This window comes from Leptonychotes weddellii, chromosome 16 (genome assembly GCF_054177405.1).
Source record: "Leptonychotes weddellii isolate Sample4059 chromosome 16, ASM5417740v2, whole genome shotgun sequence".
NCBI classification, from domain to species: Eukaryota; Metazoa; Chordata; class Mammalia; order Carnivora; family Phocidae; genus Leptonychotes; species Leptonychotes weddellii.
Window position 1 is genome coordinate 38,513,211 of NC_138384.1, and position 13,684 is coordinate 38,526,894.

Sequence of the window (13,684 nt, forward strand, 5' to 3'; positions counted from 1 at the left end):
TATTCCTAGGTATTTTATTATTTGTGATGCAATTGTAATAGGGTTGTTTTAAAAATTTCGTTCTGGGGCGCCTGGGTGGCTCAGCCGTTAAGCGTCTGCCTTCGGCTCAGGTCATGATCTCAGGGTCCTGGGATCAAGCCCTGCATCAGGCTCCCTGCTCCGCGGAAAGCCTGCTTCTCCCTCTCCCACTCCCCTTGCTTGTGTTCCGAACCTCTCTCACTGTGTCTCTCTCTGTCAAATAAATAAAATCTTTTAAAAATAATAAAAATAAAAAAAAATAAAAATTTTGTTCTGATCATTAGCATATAGAAATGCAACCGATTTATGTATATTAATTTTGTATTCTGCACCTTTACTGAATTTGTTTATTAATTCTAAGAGTTTTGTTTTGTTTTTGTTGTAGTCTTTAGCGTTTTCTATAGATAATAGCATGTCTCTGCAAATAGTGACAGTTTGATGTCTTCCTTTCTGATTTGGATGCCTTTAATTTTTTTTCTTACCTAATTGCTCTGGCTAGAACTTCTAATACTGAATAAAAGTGGTAAGAGTGGGCATCCTTTCTTGTTCCTGATCTTGGAGGAAAAGCTTTCAGATTTTCACCATTGAGTGTGATCTTAGCTATGTGTTTGTCTTATATGACATTTATTATGTTGAAGTATGTTCCCTCAGTACCCACTTTATTGCATTTTTAACAAATCGATGTTGAGTTTTGTCAAATGCTTTTTCTGCATCTATTGAGATGATCATGTGGCTTTTATCCTTAATTTTTTTTATCTTTTTACCCTTCATTTTGTTAATCCTTCATTGTGTGTCAGTTGATTAATTTGTAGATGTGGAAGCATCCTAGTATCCTTGCAATAAATCTCACTTGATCATGGTATATGATCCTTTTAATATATTGTTGAATTCATTTTGCTATTTTGTTGAGGGTATTTGCAGCTGGGTATGTTTTTTATTTTGTTCTGCCAACAGGAAATTTGGCACATGAATTTGCCACATAAAAGAGACAAAGTTACAGTTTTATCGTATGTCTAGGCATGTAGTTATAAGTAGATAGTGGCAGTGGTCACCATGTGATTTGACACATCTAAGTATTCAAGACTTTTGGAATTTCAGTTACCAGGGGAACAAATTATGAATTAAGACTGCTATTCAGAATTCCATATTTTTTAGAGATGGTTTCTTTCATAGGACATAGGAATGAACTGGGAGATCCAAGTGTCATATGTACATCATTATATACATTACACTTGAAAGGACAGATTTATAGAAACAAGTAAGTATGCAGTAACTCCTGTGTTGGACATAGAAACAAGATTGAGCCTTTTATTATTACGCTCAGGTTGTCACTTATTAGATCAGATTCTTTGAGCTAGTTATATGTGTGCAGCTTTATGTGGAGGGCAAGAATATATGTCTTCCGGGGCGCCTGGGTGGCTCAGTCATTAAGCGTCTGCCTTCGGCTCGGGGGGTGATCCCAGGGTCCTGGGATCGAGCCCCGCATCGGGCTCCCTGCTTAGCGGAGAGCCTGCTTCTCCCTCTCCCTCTCCCCCTGCTTGTGTTCCCTCTCTCGCTGTCTCTCTCTCTGTCAAATAAATAAATAAAATCTTTAAAAAAAAAATATGTCTTCCTTTGCTTTTTGAGAATCTTTGTGACAAATATTATTAATGAGGAAGAACTGAAATCTGAAGATTGGACACTTAAATGAGTTAACATGACATGGAAGCACAGACTTAAGAATCTCGAATTTTACTGTAAGAAAAAGAAGCACAAAGGGCATTTTTAAAAATAATAATGAGGGTGCCTGGGTGGCTCAGTTGGTTAAGCGACTGCCTTCAGCTCAGGTCATGATCCTGGAGTCCCAGGATCAAGTCCCACATCAGGCTCCCTGCTCAGTGGGGAGTCTGCTTCTCCCTCTGACCCTCCCCCCTCTCATGCTCTCTCTCTCTCAAATAAATAAAATCTTTAAAAATAATAATAATAATGAAACAAGAGACATGAAATATCCTTTACAAGTTCATTAATTAATAGGCAACTTATACTTGGTGTAATTAGGTGTTTATTATATGCCACTGAAAGTGCTTTATGTTTTATTTCATTTGATACATACAGGAACACTTTCAGGTAGGTCACTGTTGCTCTTCCCATTTTGCTGATGAGGAAATAAAGTCAGTTAAGTAATGTAGTAAAAAGTTACACAATAACAACCAAAGATAAAGTTAACAACCTGAATTTTGGATGATGGATCCTATGTTCTTTATTATGACAGGATCCAACCTCCAATCACTTTTTAAATCTGATTGTCTCACTAATATATCAAAAAATGTTTTTCATCAACATTTAATATGGATCAATGTCAAATATTACAGATATTGATAACATATAGCTCACCATACTTTATTTAGCCTATTGCCTACTCTTATTTAGAATTATCATAAACTACTTTGTAATATATGTAGATCTTTATAACAGAATTTTATGTTTCTTAAGAATTTCTAGAAGTTGCATTTATAAGTCAAACATCAGATATTTATTAAGTGCCTACAATATGCCAATATTGTTCATGTAACTTGGGATACTAGCATTAAAGAGACATAGCTTCTATCCCTTAATTTGTTTATAATTGATCATGTAAATATAAACTATGAGTAGGACTAAAACTATGGTAGGGTATGGTAAGGACTATTTAAAAAATGAGACAGTGCACCCTTGTAGTTGTTGAGGAGAGATATCATAGAGACAAATCCAAAGCTATAAGGTTTTGACCAGTTTACACTAAAGCCATGGTTTGTCAGAGTTCCCCAGAAACCGTCCTTAAATTTGATGATGTGCTAGGACTTACAGAATTAGGAAAAAGGGTGGTTATGAAAGGATATAGTTTAATATTAGTGAGGAGAAAAATCACATAGGCTGAAGAGCAGGAAAAACTAGATGTGAGCTTCCAGTGGAGTCACACAGTCTGTGGTTAATTCTTCCAGCAACAATTTGTAAGAACACATGTGAAGTGAGCCATGGAATCTCACCTGAGCCTTGGTGTCCAGGGTTTTTATTGAGGGTCAAAAACATAGGCAGGGAACAACTATGTAGTTTACTTTAGCTTCTCAGTTTCAAGCCCCTCCAGAGGTCAAATTAATACAATTGTGGCCTAGGGCCCTTGGCAAACTTTTTCCTGATTGCCCTCCAGAGGAAACATCTTTAGACATTTTTTTTTTCCTAATTGAGTATGCCCATGACAATTTAGAACCACAGATGTACCCTGTGTATCTCTTTATGTGCTGTATGTATATTTGTGCTTTATACATAAAAGGAGTAAGACTCTCCCCCCTTCCCTATCAATTTTCACTTATTGGTACAATTTTGCTCTGATTGACAGTACATGCTTGAGTGTAAATAACCACTAAAAGAATTATATGAGGATGTATATCAGAAATTTTAATAGTGGAATAGAATGGGATAATAAATTTGATTAATCCAAATAAGTCAAGAAAAGAGGAAGAGAGTACTTAAGTACAGATGGGACAGATAGAAAACCAAAAGGGTAACAGGCTTATTAAATCCTGTAAAAAGTACTTTAAAGGTAAAAGGACTAAACTCTCCAAACTAAAGACAGATTGGAATAAAAAAAAAAAAAGGAAGAAGCCATTTGCTTTTAATAAGAGATACGTTTTAAATAAAAGAATCCTGATATATTGAAGTTTAAAAAATAGAAAGGGGGTGCCTGGGTGACTCTTATCAGTTAAGTGTCTACCATTGGCTCAGGTCATGATCTCAGGGTCCTGGGATCAAGACCCATATTGGGTTCTCTGCTCATGGGGGAATCTGCTTTACCCTCTTACTCTCCCTTTGTGCTCTCTCTCTCAAATAAATAAATAAGGTCTTAAAAATAAAAAATAAAAATAAATAGAAAGAGATACAGTATGCTAATACTATGAGAAAGTTGATAAAAGCTATATTGGTATCTCCAAAGTACATTTGAAACCAGGGTGTTATGAATGATAAAGGAGCACATTTCATAATAATAAAGGGATTATTTTTAGAGGAAGATAATGATATTTTGTTTTGACAAAAGCATAACTTCAAAGTATATAAAGCAAACATTAATAAAATTAAGAAGAAAAAATGTAACTCCATTACCATACCTGAAGATTGATCATACCTCTTTCAGGAATATATACAACAAGGAGTCCAAAAGTCTTTGTGGGAAGGTTTAAATACAGGTATCAAAGCTTGCTAGGCTTTGTTAGTTCTGTTTTCTACTTTCTGTCTGTGGTAGCCAGGCAAGAGGTTCTAGTGTGGATGATGTCATCCCATCTCAGCTCTAGAAGATGTGAATGAGGGAGGAAGATCTCCCCAGGGAATGTATGAGTGTCATAAATCCACGTCCAGTCTACATCAACCAAATGGTGGACTGGCTAGAAACCTTTTTGCTGCATTGTCTGTTGCCTACATCAATGCAGAAGGTCCTCTGCTCTGAATCCATTATTGGAGAACTCTGTTCCCAGAGGTCTGTCCATTGTTCTTATTGAATATATTGTGTGTGAGTTCAGCAAGAGGAGTTTGAAAGTAGGAAGATAGAAGGAGAAAAAAATTGTGTCAATTCAAGTCATTTTGGTAGCTCTAAGGCACATCTAGTCAGATAGTCTCCTTTATCTCTCCTAGCTCTGGCTTCTTTGGAATCTGCTTCTCCTGTCAATGAACCACTAATGGAGTTTTTCCTGCTGCTCCATTTTTTTTAAATAACCGCTTTATTGCTGTATAATTGACATACCATACAATTCACCCATTCACAGTACCGTTGTGTTTTATAGTATATTCAGATATGTGCACATATCACCACAACCAATATTAGAACATTTTTCATCATCCCAAAAAGAAACTCCTTACCCCTCTATTTTCCACCTCATACCTGAACCCTCAGAAAACACTAATCTACATTCTGTTTTTCCTTTTCTAGACTTTTCATATAAATGGAATCATCTAATATGTTGTCTGTGTCTGATGTCTTTCACTTAACATGTTTTCAAGGTTCATGCATGATGTAACACGTATCAGTGCTTCCCTCCTCTTCATGGCTGAGTAACATTCCACTGTATGGCTATCCCACATCATATTTATCCACTCTTGATATTAAGGACATCTGGGTGTTTTCCACCTTTTGATTATTACGAATAATGCTGCGAAGAATATTGTGTTCAAGTTTTTGTGCAGATGTACATTTTTGTTTTTCTTTTCTATATGTCTACCAGTTAAATTGCTGTATCATATGGTAACTCTGTTTTGAACATTTTGAAAAACTGCCAGACTGTTTTCCAAGGTAACCACACTATCTTTAATTCCAATCAATAGCATATGAACGTTCTGATTTACCTACATCCTTCCAACACTTGTTCTCTTTTTCTTTTTTAAGATTTTATTATTAGAGAGCAGAGCAAGAGAGAGAGAGCACGAGCTGTGAGGAGGGGCAGAGGGAGAGGGAGAAGCAGACTCTTCACTGAGCAGGGAGCCCGACACAGGGCTCAATCCCAGGACCCTGGGATGTTGACCTGAGCCGAAGGCAGATGCTTAACCAAGTGAGCCACCCAGGTGCCCCTATCTGACTTTTTCTTTGTAGATATCCTAGTAGGTATAAAGTAGTATCTCATTGTAGTATTTTACTCTAAAATATATTTAAATAAGATTTATCATATTAACCATTTTTAAGGTTACAATTCAGTGGCATTAAGTACACTTACATTGTTATACAACCATTACCACCCATCTGCAGAACTTTCTCACCTTCCTAAACTGAAGCTCTGTACCCATAATGACACTTTTTGATTCCCGTTTGTTTTCCTTTTGAGTATGTTCTATAGATATCTTGGTTGTGGTTACCATGGGAAGTATGTATAACATCCTAAAGTTATAAAAATCTATTTTAAATTGGTATCAACTTTGATCACATACAAAATCTGTACCCCTTTTCAGTTCCACTTTCACCCACTTTAGAATAGTGAAGTCATGGGCGCCTGGGTTGCTCAGTTGGTTAAGCGACTGCCTTCGGCTCAGGTCATGATCCTGGAGTCCCGGGATCGAGTCCCGCATCGGGCTCCCTGCTGAGTGGGGAGTCAGCTTCTCCCTCTGACCGTCCCCCCTCTCATGCTCTCTTTATCTCATTCTCTCTCTCAAATAAATAAATAAAAAATCTTAAAAAAAAAAAAAAGAATAGTGAAGTCATGAATTAACATTTTTATGTATTTTATACCCATTAATGTAGATATATAACTATTTTTTATTCATATATCTTTTATATTCTGTAGAAAACAAAAAGTGGAGTTACAAACCAGAATTACAAAAATATTGGCTTTTATATTTTCCCCTACTGTTTTCTTTATATCTCCATATAGCTTTGAGATACTCTAGCTTCTTTCATTTCAACCTGAAAGCCTCCCTTTGGCATTTCTTGTACAGAATGTCTAGTGATAATGAATTCCCTCAGTTTTTCTTTATCTAGGGAAAGTCTTAATTTCTCCTTCATTTTTTTGTTTTTTTTTTTTAAGATTTTATTTATTTATTTGACAGAGAGAGACATAGCGAGAGCAGGAACACAAGCAGGGGGAGTGGGAGAGGGAGAAGCAGGCCTCCTGCAGAGCAGGGAGCCCGATATGGGACTCGATCCCAGGACCCTGGGATCATGACCTGAGCCGAAGGCAGACGCCTAACGACTGAGCCACCCAGGTGCCCTCCTTCATTTTTTTGAACAACAGTTTTGCCACATATAAAATTCTCAGTTGACGGGGTATCTTTTAGCATTTTAATTTTTTTTTTTTTTTTTTTAAGTAGGCTCCAGACCTGAGCTGAGATCAAGACCTGACTGAGCCACCCAGGTGCCCTTAATTTTTTTTTTTTTTAAAGTAATGTCTGTGCCCAATGTGGGGCTTGAACTCACAACCCCAAGATCAAGAGTCACATATTCTACTGACTGAGTCAGCTGGTGTCCCTCTTTTAGCATTTTAAATATATCATTTCACTGTCTTCTGGACTTCAGTTTCTGCTGCAAAATCTGATAGTCTTATGGAGGATCCCTTGTACATGATGAGTGTCTTTTCTCTTGCTGCTTTTAATATTCTTTGTTTTTCAACATTTTGATGTTAATGTATTTTGGTGTGCATCTTTTGGGGTTTATGCTACTATTAGTTCATTGAGGTTCTTGGATCTGTAAATCCTTGTCTTCACACTTGGGGAGTATTTGGTATTGTTTCTTCAAATAATCACACTGTTCCTTTCTTTCTTTTCCTTTTGTGACTCCCGTAATGCAGGTATTATTTTGCAATGTCCCATAAGTCCCTGATGCTTCACTGACTTTTATTCATTTTTTTTTCCTTTAAACTCCTCAGACTTGATAATTTCCAATGAGCTGTTTTCAAGTGTGCTGATTTGTTCATCAGTTTTTTTGAGTCAGTTATGGAATTTCAAAATTCACTTATTGGATTTGTCAGGTCCAGAATTTGTTTGGTTCTTTATTTTTTGAATTTCTCTTTGATGATATTCTCATTTGTTCATGTCATTTTTCTTTCTTTTTTTTTTTTTAAGATTTTATTTATTTTTATTTGAGAGAGAGAGAATGAGAGAGAGAGAGCATAGAGGGGGGAGGGTCAGAGGGAGAAGCAGACTCCTCACTGAGCAGGGAGCCCGATGTGGGACTCGATCCTGGGACTCCAGATCATGACCTGAGCCGAAGGCAGTTGCTTAACCAACTGAGCCACCCAGGCGCCCTGTTCATGTCATTTTTCTAATTTCCTTTACTCTTTTGTCAATTTTCCTTTAGTTCTTTGAGCATATTTAAGATAGTCGTTTTAAACTCATTGTCTAGTGATTCTGTTATTTCTTCAGTAATGGCTTCAGGGTATTTATTTTGGTCTGTTGATTGGATCATGTTTTCCTGTGTCTTTGCATGCCTTATGAATTTTGTTGAAAACTGGGAATTTGATAAAACAGCTACCTCTCTCAGTCTTTGCAGACTGGTGGGATAGGCCTTCACTTATTAGTGAAGTAGGGCATTAGTAGGGTATGTTCTGAGCCTTGTATCAGCCCAGGGTGAAAACACAAGGTCTTCTTAGTTTTTTTTCCCCTAGGTGTTTACTGTGCCAATGCCTGTATATGTGCCTTTGCTCAGTGTTCCTCATACACCACCTGCTTAATTTCTAGGGGCACCTGGGTGGCACAGTCAGTTAAGCATTCAACTTGGTTTCCCCTCAGGTTGTGATCTCTGGGTCCTGGGATTGAGCCCCGCATCAGGCTCTGCCCTCAACGCAGAAGTCTGCTAAAGTTTCTGCCTCTCTCTCTCTCTCAAATAAATAAATAAATATTTTTTAAAATAATGAATGTCTCAATTTCTAAAGAATCTCACCCCATCTTCTGTGGGCCTTACAGGTTCTATTGTATTTCTCTCCCTGTAATCTTCTGCCCCAGGCATCCACAGGTTTACAGTCCCCCTGCAGATTTTGTGGACCATGGTGCCTGCCACTGACTTCTGTGGCCCTTTACAGCCTAACATCTAAGCTGTGCCACGATTACCTGTCTGAACTCCAACTCAGGTAAAAGAGAGAAAAGTCTATTAGGCAGCCCAGAGACGGACTGGAATGTTGCAAATGAGTTGTATTGCTACTTTCAGCCAAAAGGAGGGAACTGTGAAATAGGACAGTTCTTCCTTACCGTGCCAGCATTGGGGTAAGGGGAAGTAAAAAGCCTCACAAAATTTCCTACTTTTTCAGTCTGGTTTTACTTGATTGAGCATTTACTTGTTGCTGTAGGTTTTAGATTTCTAAAACTCATATGAAAATTATTTTAGCCAATTCTTAAGATTTTGTTTTTAGTTATTTTTTGATTCTGTAAGGGAACAAGGATCTGGAGCTTTCAAGTCTGACATCTTGCTGCTGTCACTCTCATTGCAGTTCTGAAATGCATTTCCCTGATCACGATTTTTAGAATTTTTTTTACATGTGCTTATTAACATTTATGTATCTTCTCTGGAGAAATGTTTATTGAAATCTTTTGCCAGGTATATATCATTTACAAATATTTTCTATTCTGTAGATTGTCCTTTCAGTTTTTCCAGTAATGTTCTTTGATACACAAAAGATTTCAGTTTTGATGAAGCCCAATTTTTCCATTTTTTTCTTTTGTTATGTGTGTTTTGGTGTCCCCAAGAATCCATTGCTGAATTTAAGGTCACGATTATTTACTCCTATATTTTCTATGAGTTTTATATTTTTAGGTTTACATTTGGGTCATTGATCAATTTTTAGTTCATTCTCATATATTGTGTGGGAAGGAGTCTAATTTCATTCTTTTTGTATGTGGATATCCAGTTTTCTTAGCACCATTTGTTGAAAAGACTGTCCTTTCCCCACTGAAGGGTCTTTGTGCTCTTGTCAAAAATCATTTGGGGCACCTGGATGGCTCAGTCAGTTAGGCATCTCTGATTTTGGCTTAGGTCATGATCTCAGGGTCGTGAGATCCAGCCCGGAGTCAGGCTCGCCCCTCAGCAAGGAGTCCGCTTGAGATTCTCGTTCTCCCTCCCTCTGCCCTCCCCCCCACACCCATTCTCACTCTCTCTAAAATAAATAAATAAATCCTAAAAAAAAATCAATTGACTAGAGATACATGGGTTTAATTTCCAAACAGTTCCATTCTGTTGATTAATATATTTAACATTATGGCAACATTCAGTTGCTTTGATTAGGTTGGGAATTGCTAGTCTTCCAATTTTGTTTTTGTTTTTGTTTTTTTCCAGATATTTTTGTTATTCTGAATCACTTACAATTTCACATGAATTTAAAAGTCAGCATGTCAGGGGCGCCTGGGTGGCTCAGTCGTGATCCCAGGGTTCTGGGATCAAGCCCCGTGTCAGACTCCCTGCTCCGTGGGAGGCCTACTTCCTCTCCCACTCCCCCTGCTTGTGTTCCCTCTCTGGCTGTGTCTCTCTCTGTCAAACAAATAAATAAAATCTTAAAAAAAAAAAAAAAAAGTCAGCATGTCAGTGTCTACAAAGAAGCCAACTGGGACTCTGATGGGGTTACATTGAATGTGTAGATTGTTTTGAGGAATATTGCGATCTTACTGTCTAGTAGTCCAGTTCATAAACATGGGATGAGTTTCAGCTTAATTTCTTTTACTAATTTTTTTTTAAAGTACACAGTTTGCATTTTTGTTAAATATTTCATTCCTTTGGATACTGTTATAAATGGAATTATTTTTTCCTTTTTTTAAAAAGATTTATTTATTTTAGACAGTGCACATGTGCACAGGTGTGAGCGAGGGTGAGGGACAGAGGGTGAGGGAGAAAGAATCTCAAGCAGACTTCCTGCTTGACCTGAGCTGAAATCAAGAGTCGGTTGCTTAACCAACTGAGCCACCCAGGCATCTTGGAATTATTTTAATTCAGATTATTATTGCAAATGTATAAACATATAATTGATTGGGCGCCTGGGTGGCTCAGTTGGTTGGGCGACTGCCTTCGGCTCGGGTCATGATCCTGGAGTCCCGGGATCGAGTCCCGCATCGGGCTCCCTGCTCGGCAGGGAGCCTGCCTCTCTCTCTGACCCTCCCCCCTCTCATGCTCTCTGTCTCATTCTCTCGCTCAAATAAAAAAAAAAAAAAAAACAAACAAACATATAATTGATTTTTGCATATTTATTTGCATCCTGCGATCTTGCTGAGTTCTAATAGTGTTACAGTCAGTGTTTTAGGGTTTTCTGTATACAAGGTCATGTCATCTATTAATGGAGATTATTTTCCTTCCTTCTTTCCACTACGTGTGCCTCTTTTTATTTCCTATTTGTCCTTGCTATACCTCTAGAACAATGTTGATGATAAGAGGCAATGGGGGGGTGCATCTGGGTGGCGCAGTTGGTTGGGTGTCTAAATCTTGGTTTTGGCTCAGGTTGTGATCTTGGGGTCATGAGATCAAGCCACTGTGGGGCTCCGTGCTCAGCCGGAGTCTGAGATTCTTTCTCCCTCTGCTTCTCCCACTTGTACTCACTCTTTCTCTCTCAACTAAATAAATTTTAAAAAAGAAGAGGCAATAAGATTTATATATCCTTGGGCGCCTGGGTGGCTCAGTTGGTTAAGCGACTGCCTTCGGCTCAGGTCATGATCCTGGAGTCCCTGGATCGAGTCCCGCATCGGGCTTCCTGCTCGGCAGGGAGTCTGCTTCGCCCTTTGACCCTCCCCTCTCTCATGTGCTCTCTCTCATTCTCTCTCTCTCAAATAAATAAATAAAATCTTTAAAAAAAAAAAAAAGATTTATATATCCTTGTCCTGTTCTGATATTAGGGGTAAGATCACTATGTCTAATGGTAGCTGTCAATTTTATCATGTGGAGGTAGTTCCCTTCTATTCCTAAATTCACTCTCTTGTCATGAAAGGGTGTTGGATTTTGTCAAATGCTTATTCTTCATGTATGAAAATGGTCATGTAGTTTTTATTTTTTATTACACTGATACGATATATCACATTAGATTAACAATCTAATTTTGAATTCCAGGGATAAATCCCACTCAATCAAGGTATGTAATTATTTTTATATGTTCCTAGATTCAGGTTACCAGTGTTTTGTTTAGATTTTTTGCATCCATATTCATAAAAGATACAGCGGTAGTTGCCATTTTATTGTAATGTCTTCTTCTGATATTACTATCTAGTATTGGCTTCATAAAATGAGTTGGAAAGTTTTCTCTCCTTTTTTACATCTTGAAGAGTTGGTGAAGAATTAGTATTCTGCTTTAAATGTTTCATAGAATTTAACAGTGAAGCTATGCAGACCTGGGCTTTTCTTTATGGGTAGTTTTAAAAATAATTCAAGATTATTCAAATATTCTGTCTTCATGAGTAAATTTGAAAGTTTGTGTGTTTCTATGAATTTATCCAATTCATCTGGGTTTTCTGATTTCTTGTGCAATTGTTCATTTTGATCCTTCGTAATCAATTTTCATTTCTTTTAAGCTGGTAGTGTTGTCCCCTCTTTCAGTTATGATTATAGTAATGGGAGTCTTCTCTCTTCAGTCATTCTAGATTTTCTAAACATTTGTGAACTTTTAAAAACTTTTCATAAAACTAGCTTTCAGTTTCACTTATTTTGGGGTATTTTTCCTATTTGATATCTTTACTCTTTTCCCAGTGACTTAAGGAGGGAGGTTAGATTTGACCTAGGTATTTACTTTTTTTTTTTTAAGATTTTATTTATTTGACAGAGAGAGATACAGTGAGAGAGGGAACACAAGCAGGGGGAGTGGGAGAGGGAGAAGCAGGCTTCCTGCTGAGCAGGGAGCCCAATGCGCGGCTCAATCCCAGGACCCTGGGATCACGACCTGAGCTGAAGGCAGACGCCCAACGACTGAGCCACCCAGGCGCCCCCAGATATTTACTTTTAATTATAGGCACTTTAAGCTTCAAAAGTTTTCCTCTAATCATTAATTGCTTGTCATAAATTTTGATATGTTGTGTTATTCACAAGATATTTTCCAGTTTCCCTTTTCATTTTTGATGTGTTATTTAGGAGTGTTTTGTTTAAATTCCTCATGTTTTTGAGTTTCCCATTTTTCTTTCTGTTACTTCTAATTTTATTATGGATAGGCAAAACTTTTCTTAAAAAAAAATTTATTTGAGAGAGAGAGAGAGAGCATGCATCTGCAAGCAGGAGGAGGGGCAGCGGGAAAGGGAAAGAGAATCTCAGACTCCCAACTGAGCACAGAGCCCAACTCAGGGCTCTCAGTCTCACAACCCTGAGATTATGACTTGAGCTGGAATCAAGAGTCAGCCACTTAACTGAAGCCATCCAGGTGCCCCAATAATAAATAAATCTTAAAAAATAAAAAAGAACTTTCTATTTCTCCCCTCAATCCTGTCAATTGTTGCTTCAAGGCATATGTGTTCATAGTTGTGTCTTCTTGTAGGCAGACCCTTTTATCAACATATGAGGTTTCTTTGTCTCCTGTAAGAAGTACTGATGTAAAGCCTATTTGGTCTCATAATTAGTATAGCCATCCAGCTCTTTGATGACTATGGTATGCAATATACTTTTCCATCCTTTTATTTTCAACCTATTTATATATTTGGATTTGTTATCAGTTTGTTGTAATTGAATACAGTTACACCATATTTTCTACCCATTCTGCCAATGTCTGCCTTTTAGTTGAAAAGTCTAATCCATTTGCATTTAATATGTAATAACTGAAGACTTGCTCCTACCATTTTCTACTTGTTTTCTATATACACTGTATCTTCTTTACTTTTCTGTCCCTAGTTGGTTTCCTTTCTGTCCATTGATTTTTTTTTTTTTTTTAGATTTTATTTATTTCTTTGAGAGAGAGAGAATGAGAGAGAGAGAACACATGAGAGGGGACAGGGTCAGAGGGCAAAGCAGACTCCCTGCCGAGCAGGGAGCCCGATGCGGGACTCGATCCAGGGACTCCAGGATCATGACCTGAGCAGAAGGCAGTCGCTTAACCAACTGAGCCACCCAGGCGCCCCTGTCCATTGATTTTTTTTATAGTTTATCATTTCACTCCTTTTTTCTTTCCTATTCATTATACCATTTAGTCATTTTCTTAGCATTTATCCTGTAGACTTCAATTAAAAATTTGTATTTATGGGGCGCCTGGGTGGCTCAGATGGTTAAGCATCTGCCTTCGGCTCAGGTCATGGT

At 37.7% G+C, this 13,684-nt stretch overlaps 1 protein-coding gene and 1 long non-coding RNA gene across 2 annotated transcripts in view; one reads left to right on the plus strand and one right to left on the minus strand.

Moving 5' to 3' along the window:
* The window catches only part of ZNF529 (zinc finger protein 529), a 38,569-nt gene that overhangs the window by 12,143 nt on the left and 12,742 nt on the right, over positions 1-13,684 (plus strand). The window lies entirely within an intron of this gene.
* Positions 13,519-13,684, minus strand: part of LOC115940299 (uncharacterized) — a 53,881-nt gene continuing 53,715 nt past the window's right edge. The window contains exon 6 of the long non-coding RNA XR_014141022.1: positions 13,519-13,636. This is a non-coding gene — a long non-coding RNA (uncharacterized LOC115940299). The remainder of the gene's footprint in view (positions 13,637-13,684) is intronic.